At 46.8% G+C, this 12,097-nt stretch overlaps 1 protein-coding gene across 3 annotated transcripts in view; it reads left to right on the top strand.

The window, feature by feature from the left end:
• Positions 1 to 9,193: 9,193 nt before the first annotated feature.
• PDLIM5 (PDZ and LIM domain 5) overlaps positions 9,194 to 12,097 on the top strand; it is a 125,321-nt gene continuing 122,417 nt past the window's right edge. For all 3 annotated transcript variants that reach the window (XM_054295566.1, XM_054295565.1, XM_054295567.1), the window contains exon 1: positions 9,194 to 9,258. The gene's annotated coding sequence lies outside the window, so the exon portion shown is untranslated. The remainder of the gene's footprint in view (positions 9,259 to 12,097) is intronic.

Here is a 12,097-nt window from a genome sequence, read left to right as displayed (position 1 = left end):
GTTCCCCAGGGTCTTGTGCTGGACTTCTTTTCCCAAAGACTCTTTTCTGTCATATTTAGCACACAGAATTGGATGAGGCTCTCTTGGGCCTTATCTCTGTCAACAGGAAAAGGGCACTTCGAAATGAAATTAAGTACTACTGCTCCCTTCCTCAAAGGCAAAACCCACTGCAATGACTAAGTTGTCTCCAACCAGTTTAAAAAATTCCAAACATTGGGATGACCTGGATCTGCTTCCTAAGGGGCTTAGCACAAATATGTGTAGAACTGAATTTCAAACATAGTTCTGCATGTGAACTAAACTCCACAAAATGTGATTACTTTGGCTTTTGCCATATAAAATATGAGCTCATATTTCTCTCAGCTGTCCTACTTTGATATCCTTGTCCCTCTGTGTCATTAAGGTAACTACTTCCTGAGCAAAGCCATCTTCTGTTTGCTGGCACTTGGAGCACAGACCAGGTGCATCATTATTACACATGGGATACTGGATTCATTTTCATTTTGCTAAAGGTTGTCTTTAGAGAGATTCTGGTTTTGAAAGTTTATACAATCTGTAGACATCTAAGGATGATATATATGATATATATGTATTATATAGAATATTATATAAATACATATGTGAGATAGATGACACAAGGCTATTCTGGTAACACTATTTTTCTCCACTGTAAAAGAAAAAAGAAAAAAATTGCCCATGCATACTTTTGGATGATGAAAGCCGTGAGCTGTGCCCTTCCCCTTCAGTTTCAGGCACATAAAAAAAAAACAGGAGCAGAAGAACCACTTTGTTCCCCAGCCCTGCCCCTGGGTGTATAAATAGCAGGCCAGGCGCTCCTGTGCCCGAGTGGCTGCTGGAGTTCCACTCATTCCAGGCATCTTTGGACACCCTCTTATCAAAACAGAAAGGCTGACTTCACTCCTGCTCTCCCCTGATTGATTTCATGCTGGGAACAGGTAACACGACAGCTTCCATTGTCCTTGAATTAGCCACCTACTTCTAGAGGTCAAACAAACAGGCTGAAGATCCCGAAACTCACTTCAGCTAATTGCTGCCAAAATTCCTTCTCGGCAAAGTAAGCAGGGGCTGGAGCAGTCCCTGGTGACAAATGCTCTCCAGAGAGAGGGACACAAACAATCCCGAGCAGGCTAACGAGGGGTATCATGCTACAGGGCTGGGGAGGAGGCGAAATGCGAGACAAAGCCCAGTGCCAATTTTAAACTCAGGAGCCAGAGCCACAAAAAGTTCCTACTTGATTTTAATAGGCTTTGAAGTTTTGGTGAAGCTGAGGTGGAGCTGAGCAGTGGCATTAGGACATGGCTGTCAGATCGAATCCTGGAGCTCTGGAGGCTCAGTTTTACACTGGGCACCAGCATGGTCCTTTACTTGCTGAAAGCTTTCTGGCATCAACATTTCCTACCCGCTTTCTGCTTTTGTATTTTTAGAAACAATGTGAGTTTAGACGCAATGGGTGGTGGCTGGAACTTTTCACTCTTCTCCCTCTCATTTTCACTGTTTTCTCTTCAAGCTGTTTTCAAGCTGTTTCTTTAACTAGTCTCTAATATATTTTTCTGCCACTTAGCACAGACTCTGCAGGTACTGCTGTGCAACCTGTGTCATGCATTTCAACAGGTACACTGTGCCTAAAATGATTGATGTCATTGTTCTGCCACTCCCATCTATTCTTTAGAGTGAAAGCTTTGAGAGGATTGTTTCACTGTGCTTTGGAGACTGGTTCTCCTGCAAAGAGAGGGAAAGTGCAGACGTGTGCCCAGCTAATAGCTTGCAGGCACTTCATGTTCCTCCAAAGTACTGTCAGCTCCTCTTTAACCATGGATTGATGGATATGACTCCATGTCCCACCTGCAGGGGCACAGATGCTGTGGACAGGCAGCTCCTAGAGCCAATTGCATCAGGTCCTGCTTCACTTGCTGTTTATATATAGCCTGACCTCTACAGGAAGCGGCTGGTACGTTTTTCCATATGTGGGTATAGTAAATAAGCTCAGAGACCAACTGAGATATCCACAGGTTTGATTTATCCAGGTTAGGTGACCACCTTGCTCATAGGAAGCATGGAGGAGAAATACTTCAACAACAGTTTTTTCTTTCTTTTCCGCTTTCCTTAAATTGTCTAAGAGAGTATTTTACCCTTGCTTTAACAGCCTTAAACTCTAAAATACTGTTTCTCCATCTTTCTTTTGTTCTCTATCCTGTTTTGAAACAAACAGGGATCTTAGCAACCTGATTTAGTTGAAGATGTCCCTGTTCATTGCAGGAGGGCTAGACTAGATGACCTTTTAAGATCCCTTCCAACCAAAACTAGTCTGTGACTCTGTGACACCGCTAAGTGCTCTGCTTCTGCTGCCTTGCAAACATCAGCACAATGATGTTCTGCGTCTAAGACATCGTGAAATGTAATTTAATACTGGCTCTCTCTGTTTCTGTCTCTGCTCAGCCCTCTTAGCAGTCTTTGACTCCTGTGGCTCTGGTCTGAACATCTCTCCAGACAGAGCTCACAGCACTTCTGCGCTTTCCTCCCAGCACGGCTTCTTCCTCTTGCCAAGGGCAGCCTGTGTCAGAGTAACCTCACAGCTGTCCTGTCACCGAGGTTATAAACAAAGTCAATGTGTCAGATTTCATTCATCTGGGCTTCAGGACAGCATCTGATGTTCTGCTTCAATCCTTACACTGCCAAAGCCATTCATTTTCCTGCCAGGTGAGCAGGAAGGCTGCAGCAGGGAACACAGCAACAAGAAGTATGATGCAGAAAGGTAGTTACAGACTTTGTTTACATATTTGTATATAATTATATAAATATATGGTTATAAATTAAAAGGTCTTGAAAGCTTTCCTGCTTAATGTTTTCACAGTAAACTGGGCACAAAGACTGCAAGCTTGCTAATGACATTTGTGGATGGCAGAAGTTGGGAGGCCCTATCAGGAGGGAGGAAGATCTGAAAAATCTTATGGGAAGAACAACAGTGTAATGGAGTTGAATTCAGAAGCATAGATAAGAAAAGCTCACATATGGCTACAATTTATCAGTAAACTGAAAATAGGAGAAAAATAGGAAAAAAAATAATCAACTGGGCAATTCTCCAACACCTTTGGAGCACCATTTTGATTTTCTTTGAAGAGGGAAATGTCATTCTGGGACAAGTCAGTCAAGATGTTTCCAGTGGAAACACTAAATCCATGCAGAAGATGACATCAGTAAGGTGTCCTTAGGACACTACATATGATTTGGATGTCTCATGCCCATGGAAAATACAAATCCAAACAGGTGTAAGGAAAGGCTACTGAGATCACCAGGAGTGCCACGGTCTTTCCTTACAAATGGAGGCCGAGGCAACCTCGGCTTGTTCAGCCCAGGAAAAATGAAGGTTGACAGGGGATATGGTTTCCCTCTAAAAATACCCAGGAGTCAAACAGCAGTGAGGGAGAACTATTTAAACCCATATGTGACTAAACTTAGTCTGGAAATAAGATGCAGGTTGCTGACCATTAAAACAAACAGAGGCAAGAACAGCCTTCCGATGGGAACAGCTGGGACCAGAAAAGCACAAGCACTTCTGAGATGTAAATTCATTTGGGAAGAAATGCTGTAGCATTTCAGGAGGAAAAGGCTCAGGCTTGATGGCTCCTGGATCCGCTCAGGGAGGGCACAACTGTTTCTGACAGTGAGAAATGCTTCTATGTACCTGTGGTCTCTTTTGTCCCTCCTGCTCATCTTGATTTATGCACAGAATTTGGACCAAAAATATCAGCACAGTGCAGGTTTCAGTCTTCTGGGGGTGACACCCAGATCTTTGTGGCAGCCAACCTTGCAAAGTCAACAAGGAACCGATGTTTTCACAAATAAATCATCGCAAAACAATTCACACATAAATATGACACTGGTGTGTACAAATTCGGTCCAAATTCTTAAGATGTATAAATACAAGCTTCTCTGGTGGCTGTTTTGGTTTTTTTTCCTGCTGTTCTCCTCTGTCAGTAAAGTTTACCTGTATTTTATTTACGGTGGGAATAGCTATTAGTTGATATAATATTATGTGGGCAGCAGTTAAAATAAGGTCTCCTGAACAGGTTCTCTGATCTTACTGCTCTCATGCCTGTTTTGTATTTCTCTGGGGGAAAAAAACCCAAACAACTCTAGAGGTGGTTAGAGAGGCCTAGAGAGGTTTCTCTGCATGCACAGATTTTTGTATGGCTTTACCTAAGCAGTTATAAAATGCAGGGCAACTAAGTCAATCCAACAGGAAAGATAAGTTGATTTTTCCCCCCTTAGTTTTCTTCCAAACACTTGTAAATGTATTGGTAGACCTGCTGATACAGCGGGGTGTCACTGCTTTGGCCTATGTTCATTTTTGTACCAGTTCAGTTGTGTGAGCTGGCTGAAGGGCTTGGACTTGAGGATGATGTGGGGGAGCCTCAAAGCTGGGCATCTGCTGGGTGCCCAGGCTGAGCCGCAGAACAGACCCTATAGAAAGCCTGTGCTATTGTGAGTGAGTGGTGCTGCTAGGAATAAAGCAGGGGAGCTGCCTGCTCCCCTGCTGTGCCCCCTATCCAAGCCCCTGTGCCAGGCTGCTCCCATCCTGCCAGGCTCTTCCTGCTGCAGCTTGCACCCGCTGCCTCCCTCACAAGGCAATCTATCACACACAAAACTACAGGCAAGGCTGCACCTCCTCTCCCGTGGCATTAATTAATATAAATAACTGCAAGGATCACTCTGGGAGTTTGGCTGTGTACCTGCCAAACCCTGCTTAATCGGTACTCGTGGTGGATCTCAAACATAGCTCAAAGACATCACTCAGCAAGCCCTTCCTGCATAGCTGATGGACTGTAATTAAACCACACCAAGCCACAGGTTTCTGCATTAACCGTTCCTTGCCGTTAAGGAAAAGGAAATCAGGGAAGGCAGCTTGCTTCAAGAGGTAAGAACAGGGGTAATTGAAGGCATTGGTCCCATAACTCTGTCAAAAATGGTAAATATGAACTCTGAATTTTTCCCCTCCTTTTTTCTTCCCATGAATTGCTCTATTTGAAGAAGCAGAAACGGCTGTGTCAGCCTGGGGTAGAGTAATCCAGTAGTTAGTTGTTAGTAGTGGTAAAGGAATTTGGAAGAACTGGTTTCAATTCTTTGATAGTTGATTCCTTGCATGCATAAATGTTTATTGCCTCTGGTCACCATCTGTAAAACGAGGCTAATGCCTCACAGCAGGGCTGTGAGGATGAGGCTATACAGGCTGTGACGTTCTGAGAAGCTTCAGATTGATTTCAGTCCCTAAAGTGGGCCGTGTTTAATGTGATAAGAAGATAACCTTAAGCTTCTGAAAAGGTTAATTGTGTTTCCCGGAATGAAGAGGTTTAGTTGCTGTTTCATTGGTTTGGACACACAAAGTAGAAATGTTTAACCTGTGGCATGGGCTGTGGCATCCACATAGGTGGTCCTTCTTTTACCTGAGGAGGAGGGAACAAAACAGGTATTCCTAACTTGGAACTAGGACTGACCAGGCTCCAATCTGTCTGCTCAGTCACTACAAAGGAGTCCAGTAATAAAATACATTTCCTCTGTTTATGCAATTTACCAAAATTCTAGAGACACTGTAAATAAGAAAGTGTTTTATTAGTAAATATTAATTTCTCTTTGCAAAGAAAAGCACCAATAAATAAAAACTAAAGATGGCTTGATTAGCTAAAATTAAAAAAGAAATCAGTGTATAAAAAATACTAATAAATCCATTTATAACATTAAGAGCTTAAAGGGCTAGAGTGGGAACACAACACTGTTAACTTTTCAATCTGATGAAAACTGCGGGTTTAAAAGCTGTCGTGATCACCGAGATGGGGAGCAAACTGCTGTCAGAGAGACACAGCTCCAGCAGAACTAACACAAGCAAACATGCTCCTGAGAAAATGGGCTGATGACAAGTGGTGAAGATGGTCAGCACAGCTGCGGGGAGAACAGGGCTCTAAGAGGTGAGAAAAAAAGGTGACAAGTAAGAGAAAACTTGACCATGAGGGTTTTTTGGGCTGACAAAACTGTCCCAAGGTGAATTGGCTGGATGCTGAACCTCCTGCCAGCCACTCTGCCCAACCACATGGCTCCTCCCACACGAAATCGTCTTTGGGCTAACTGGACTTACTGTGGTAGACGGGATGTATGAGAGAGGATGCAATTCAGCACAGGCTATCTTTCCGAAACAGGACAGGAAAAGAAGAACAGAACAAAACAAACAACAAAACAACAAGACACCAAACAAACAGAAAGATAAAAGTTTTTCTGTGAAACCAGTTCTAGGTGGTTTGGGCTTCGCTGTGTCCAACCTGTAACAGCTTGCCCCGTCAAAAGCTGACAGCAGCCCCTGCTTCTCAGAAACACATAGAAATTATCTAATTAATTGTATTTTTTGGCTGCAGAGCTATCTTGGAACTGGAAATAAGCTGTTATGCTCTAGATGATATTCACATTAACCTCATTAGAGAGAGGATTACTTTGTGCTGAACAGCAGTTATACGCTGAATGTAAATATTTACACTAGCTTTACCTTAAGAAGGAAAGCAAAAGTGAAAGTAGCAGTGCAGTAAAAGCACAGCTTGTAGTTCAGTGTTTTAGCACACAGAAAGGTAATGTTACATTAAGTGGTGTTTAATTAAAAATAATTCGACTGTGCATTGTTAATCTGTTCATAATTTATGGGCTACTTTTCCCATTTACAAATGCCTTTCTCTCCTTCACCACCGCAGGTGATATTCTCTGTCAGTTTTGCAGCGCCCATTACCAGGCACCTAAGGCACTTCATTAGCATTTAAAGGAGACTTAAGTGCCTGAGTAATTCTGACATAGGCTCTATCTTCCTGGCTAGCTGACTACTGCATTTAATTAATTTCCAGACTCTTTCCTTCCTTGTTCTGAGGGGAAAATGCAAGCTCTGTCTAAAATCCGGTGGTGGTAGGAAGAACAGGCAGGCCACAGTTTTAGCTGCTGCTGAGGTTTCTTGCTCGACTTACTATCTCTAATTTTGCTATTCATCTTAATGAAAAGCTTTCTCTCAAAGAGGAGAATATTTGAAAAGCGACCAAGAATGGAGCGATCTCGAGCTAATGAGTTGCCTCTATTTCTATGCCCTGTGTCTGGAGGCAAAGGAAAACATTCATTTGTTACAAACTGATCACGCCACAGAAAAGTGATGACGGACCTAAGGATGAGACTGCCAGCTCTGAGCTGGGAGTGGCACTGGCCTTGCTGCCATGGGTGGGTGTGGAGCAGATTGCAGGCAGGCTTGCCGGGGCTGAAACCTGCTGCAACACCAAGCACCAGAAGTCTCTCTGCACGCCCTTCTTCGGTCGTGATGAATTAATGTAATACTGTCTTGGGATGCTGCATGTGCAAGCTGCTTCTCCAACAGGAAAAGCTGAAGGCTTTGGCAGAACTGAAATGGAAAAGGATGTTTTTCACTAACTCGGCAAAGTGTAAAATCAAGCAGGACCACAGGCTGTGTGCCATGGTGAGCTGAGAGCAGATTGCTACCCAAGCAGGCAGCACAGGGACATGCTGACACTGGAGATACAATGTGAGTCACACCGGGGCATGGGATCCTGGAGCTTCTTCTACTCTAATAAATAAAACAGCTTGAAAGTGACCTAGAGCCCTTGTGACACAATGAAAAATCCCTCTGTTGGGTAACTTTTACCTCCATGAATTAAAATCATGTGAGAGTCTGTTTACGTAACAGGGATTTTTAGTTTTGCCCGATTGGAGAGACTTAATAGTAAAAGAGCAGACTAAGGAAGGAAGATTTCTGAAACAGTGGTTTGACTACAGTAGTGGGAGGTTTGGATGCTTTCCTTTTGAGATGCTGTTTGAGGTGCACTTGTCCTAGTTAAAGGAGGTCACGTGTGGCTCACGTCCTAGACACGGCTCAGTGGGACACTGTTAAAATAAATCCCCTTCTTAAGGTTCACTGAGCCAGGGCTCAGAGGATGGGACAGGCCCCAGGTTCATGCACACCCAGTTACTTAGGGCACAGGTCTAACCCAGAATCAGCTCCAGCCTAAGGGCTCCTGTATGGGGCAGCCTGTGGGGGCAACGGGCACAGCAGGGCCAAAATCAGGCTCAAGTGACAGTAAAAGCAAGGGACAGTGCTCTGGGGTCAGAGGGGTGAGGCAGGGCTGTCCCTTATGAGGACTGAGTGTTGTGTTGGACGGTGATAAATGAGAATTTAAAGCTGTCTTCAGCACTCCTTCTCCACAGTAAATGCATGTCTGAGGAGGGTACTGAAATCCTTTGAATCAAACTGATAGTGGTACAGTCAACTAGATGCACAATTCTTTCACAGCCATTTTTACTTGTAATGACTTCTTGTCGTGTGAAGTTTGGCAGCTCGCCTCAGGTGCAGCTGAACATGACTCCGAAGCGCCACTGCTGTTTCATCTTCACCCCATTCCTGCCTCTCCCAAGGCAGTGGCCGTGGCTGGCGCTGGCAGGCCCAGCACTGCTGTCCCAGCCAGCCTGCCCCGCTCCACGGATTCCCAGCTGCATTCCCAGCTGGACAGTCCTCGTGTTAAAGAATTAGTCCTATAACAACCCGATCGAGCATCACCTTAGAAACTGGTTCATTTAATGGACCCACTCCTACAGCGAGGCTGTGCCAGAAACCTTGATTTCTGGCGGATCCCGTCCAATTTCGGAGCTGATCTTATGCATGGCTACTCTATACCTGTTTGTTCTTGTGCCAGCCTTCTGTCAGCTCCAACAGCTCCTCTGCCTCGCCGCGGTTCCCCCACTTTGATGTCCTCAGGGGGCGAGTACATCCCTGTCATTCCTCACATTAAATCAGCCAAACTCCCTCTTTCCGCAGGCTCTCCTGCTCCGCTTCAGGCTGAGCTGCTTCCCCCCATCCCTGCCCGGCTCCGCAGCCCTTCCCTCAGGACGGGTACACGGGGAGCGGCCCCTTGCGCCTCGCAGGTGCGCCCGCAGCTGCGTCTGCGTAAATCACAGCGGGGCGAAAGGGTGCGCTCCCCTGTTCAAAACCAACCAAAACAACCCAAACCACGCGGCAAAGCTGGGCACCGCGCGGGCTTCCCTGCCCCGCTCCGCAGCCCCGTCCCGCGGCGGCCGGGCAGGGCTGGGCCGGGCCGGGCCAGGGGAGGAGCGGCGGCAGACGGAAGTGAAAACAAGAGCAGGGGGACGGAGCTGCCGCCTTGCAGACGCGCTGCGCTGTCCTCGCCTCTCCGCGCTGTGCCGCACCGCCGGGTGAGTGCTGGGGCGGCAGAAAGCGAATGGAAAATAACCAGGGGGGGAAATCAGGCAAAAAGTCAGTCGGCTGGGCGCGGTTTGTAAAGTCCTCGGTGCTTATTTTCGTTTCATTTAACTTCTGAAATCAGGGCGCGCAGCTTGCCGTGGTGGCGGAGCGCCCGGCCGGGGTGCCGGGGTGCGGCGGGGGCGCGGCCCGGCCCTCGGGGCAGCGCCTCAGGGAGCCCGGGGAGCGGGGCACCTGCGGGGCTCCTCGCCCTCAGCCGGGCGCTGCCGTGCCCGAAGGGCTGCTCGGGCACAGGGCTCCGGTGTGCCCCGCTGCCCCGTGTGCCCCGCTGCCCCGGCTTTGGGGCTCCGGCGGGGCTGCACGCCGGCTGCCTCTGGAGCGGCTGGGGCTGTGCGAGCGCCTGGAGCCGAGACTGAGCGCTCCTGGAGGGAGTTCTGGTTCCCAGCCTCTGCTGCCCGTGGGGCTCCTCGTCCCGGGGAGGTGGGCAGAGCGGGCTGCTGGGTGTTCGGGGGTTTGTGCCGTTCCTCCGGCACGGCCGCCCCGGGGCAGGAGGGCCCCGCTGGTGCTGCGGGACCGGCGGCTCCGAGCCCGGGCCGGCGTTCGGCCGGGCATTTGAAATTCCCCCTGCCAGACGCACCGAGCGTTTGATCATTTACAGGAAAGTTGCACAGTTTCACCCTTAGCTGGTTTGTTTGCACAGTGCTCCGCAAGTGAAGAGAAGTTGGTGGTTCGCGGTGTTTCCCTTTAGCTGTTGCCCCGGCACATTTTAAGTGATTTGTTAAATAAAACTTGGAGCGGGTCTTCTTTGTTTGCCGTTTCTTCCTGGTGTATCTGTTGGGTTAGAGATGCAGATATACCAGAATTAAGGGGGTGAGAAAGATGAGTGATGCTGAGTGTGATGCATGGTATTTCAGCGCGCATTTTCTTCCCTCCTATTTCTAGTTGCTATAAATGAAAAGGAGTGGTATCAATTCCTAACAGAATTATTTTTTTTTTCCTGGGTCTGTAGCTGTAATTAGTTGATGCTCAGTTAAAAAAAAAAAAAAGCTACACAGGTGCTGTAGTTTCAATTGCCAGGTAAAGCCTGCTCACCTGTGTGAAACAGCTGCACTGTATGCTGGTCAGTCGATGTGTCTTGCTCTTCTGCAGTCTCATAATTTAGAGGGACCTGTCACTGTAGTGGATTTCATTTAGCGGGAGTGAACCGAATGTGTATTTTTATGTAGAAAGAAATCTGTGACTAATTCAGATCCTCTTTTAAAAGGAATTCTGTGCGCAGGGCAATTAAACAACTTAGTTCTCGCTTTAGTGGTGAGCAAGCCTCCTAAGAATCCTAGCTCGAACTTGGCGGGTACTTTTCTTCCTCTTTTGAGCTCAGGAGAGCTCAGTCTTGTGTGCTTCCCCTTCTGTTCACTGGTGCTTGTCGAGGTTTTTAAGGGTGGGTTGAGTCAGCGCCTGGAGTCAGAGCTGTCCCTTTGCTGGATGCCAGCAGGCAGTGGTGGCTTGGGAATGGCCCGGTTACCCTGGCACCTCTGGTGCAAGCTCTGTTAATTCTGCTTCCTAATATATATATATATATATGTGTATCTTGTGCTGCCTAATGCCAGTAGCCCTGCTCTGGTTATCTGAGTAACCAGACTAACTTCTATCGGTGTGAATATAAAAAAGTCTGAGCGGATCTCTGCTGCTTTGGGAGGTGAACCCAAAAACGCGCGTTGTGGATGATCTCTTGGGGAGTGACATCCTTGCATCGATGGGGGCTGTGCGACAGCCCTGCACTCATGCTCCTTGTGGGTGGGCTGCATTTGGAGAAATCCACCGCCTCTGAGAAACTACCGTGGCCCCTGCAGTGTAGGAACAGCTAAACCCGGGCTTTTCAGGGTTCGGTGGGGTTTGCAGCCGCCTGCTGCTGCCTGGCTGAAGGTCCACCTTAAATGTCCCTATATGAGTATGGAATCTGGCTGTGCCCCGGTGTAGTCTTACACCAGCCTGCCCTGGTGTGCTCCTGCCGGGCTTCAGCTATACAAAAATAGCCGGCATCCACTACCTAAGATGTCATTGTAACATTACTTATCTGAGGTGGAGCTGAAGCCCTTATCTTTGACGCTGAACAGCGCTTAAATATCTCAGTTGCCTTTTAAAGGTAATTTGTTAGCCACATTTGTGGAGAGGGAGATGCTTGGGTTTTGCTTCCTCAGCATTGAACCGTGACTGTGGATATTTTGCTTCAGTTCACGGCTTTCATTTTGAGGGTTGGTTTTAATACCTGTCTCATCTGTGGCATCATTCTGCCACTATGAAGCTATGCTATAAAAATAAGAAAGTCACAGGGACTTTATTTCTGTCTGACTAACTGCAAAGTTGTGATGTTTTTGGCGTTGTTATGTTTAGAAATAAGCTTTGAGCTGATGACAGGGCAGCATATGATACTAATTTTGTTAGAAATGAATGTGCTAGTAGTGCTAATGTCTTCCATACTTCGGTTTAAGGGACGCTATCAATTCATGCTTGTCTTAATATTGGCTTTTTTTAAGCTGAGCTTTAATGCTGGACGGTTTTACCACCCCTGCCCCACACAGTGTTTTGTTAGTGAGAAGTAGTTGTCAAACGTTTTGGCAGCGGCAGTTCTCCAAGTTTTGTTTCTTCCTAAACTATGGAGGGAAACAATATATACGGAATAAAAGCACAAGTCTTGACAGACCTGGTGTGGGGTTTTTGGCTGTTTTGGGGGGAGGGAAATACCAAAGAAAGCCAAAGAAAGAAGTTTTTCAAAATCGAAGACAGTGGCTTTTGTTTTTATCATCTTTAAATTAAAACTCTAATCCTCTTCTG

The sequence above is a fragment of the Melozone crissalis genome, unplaced genomic scaffold (assembly GCF_028551555.1).
Source record: "Melozone crissalis strain CALT ecotype California unplaced genomic scaffold, PUWL_Pcris_2 ptg000006l_1, whole genome shotgun sequence".
Lineage (NCBI taxonomy): Eukaryota > Metazoa > Chordata > Aves > Passeriformes > Passerellidae > Melozone > Melozone crissalis.
This window is presented reverse-complemented; position numbering and strand designations above follow the sequence as displayed.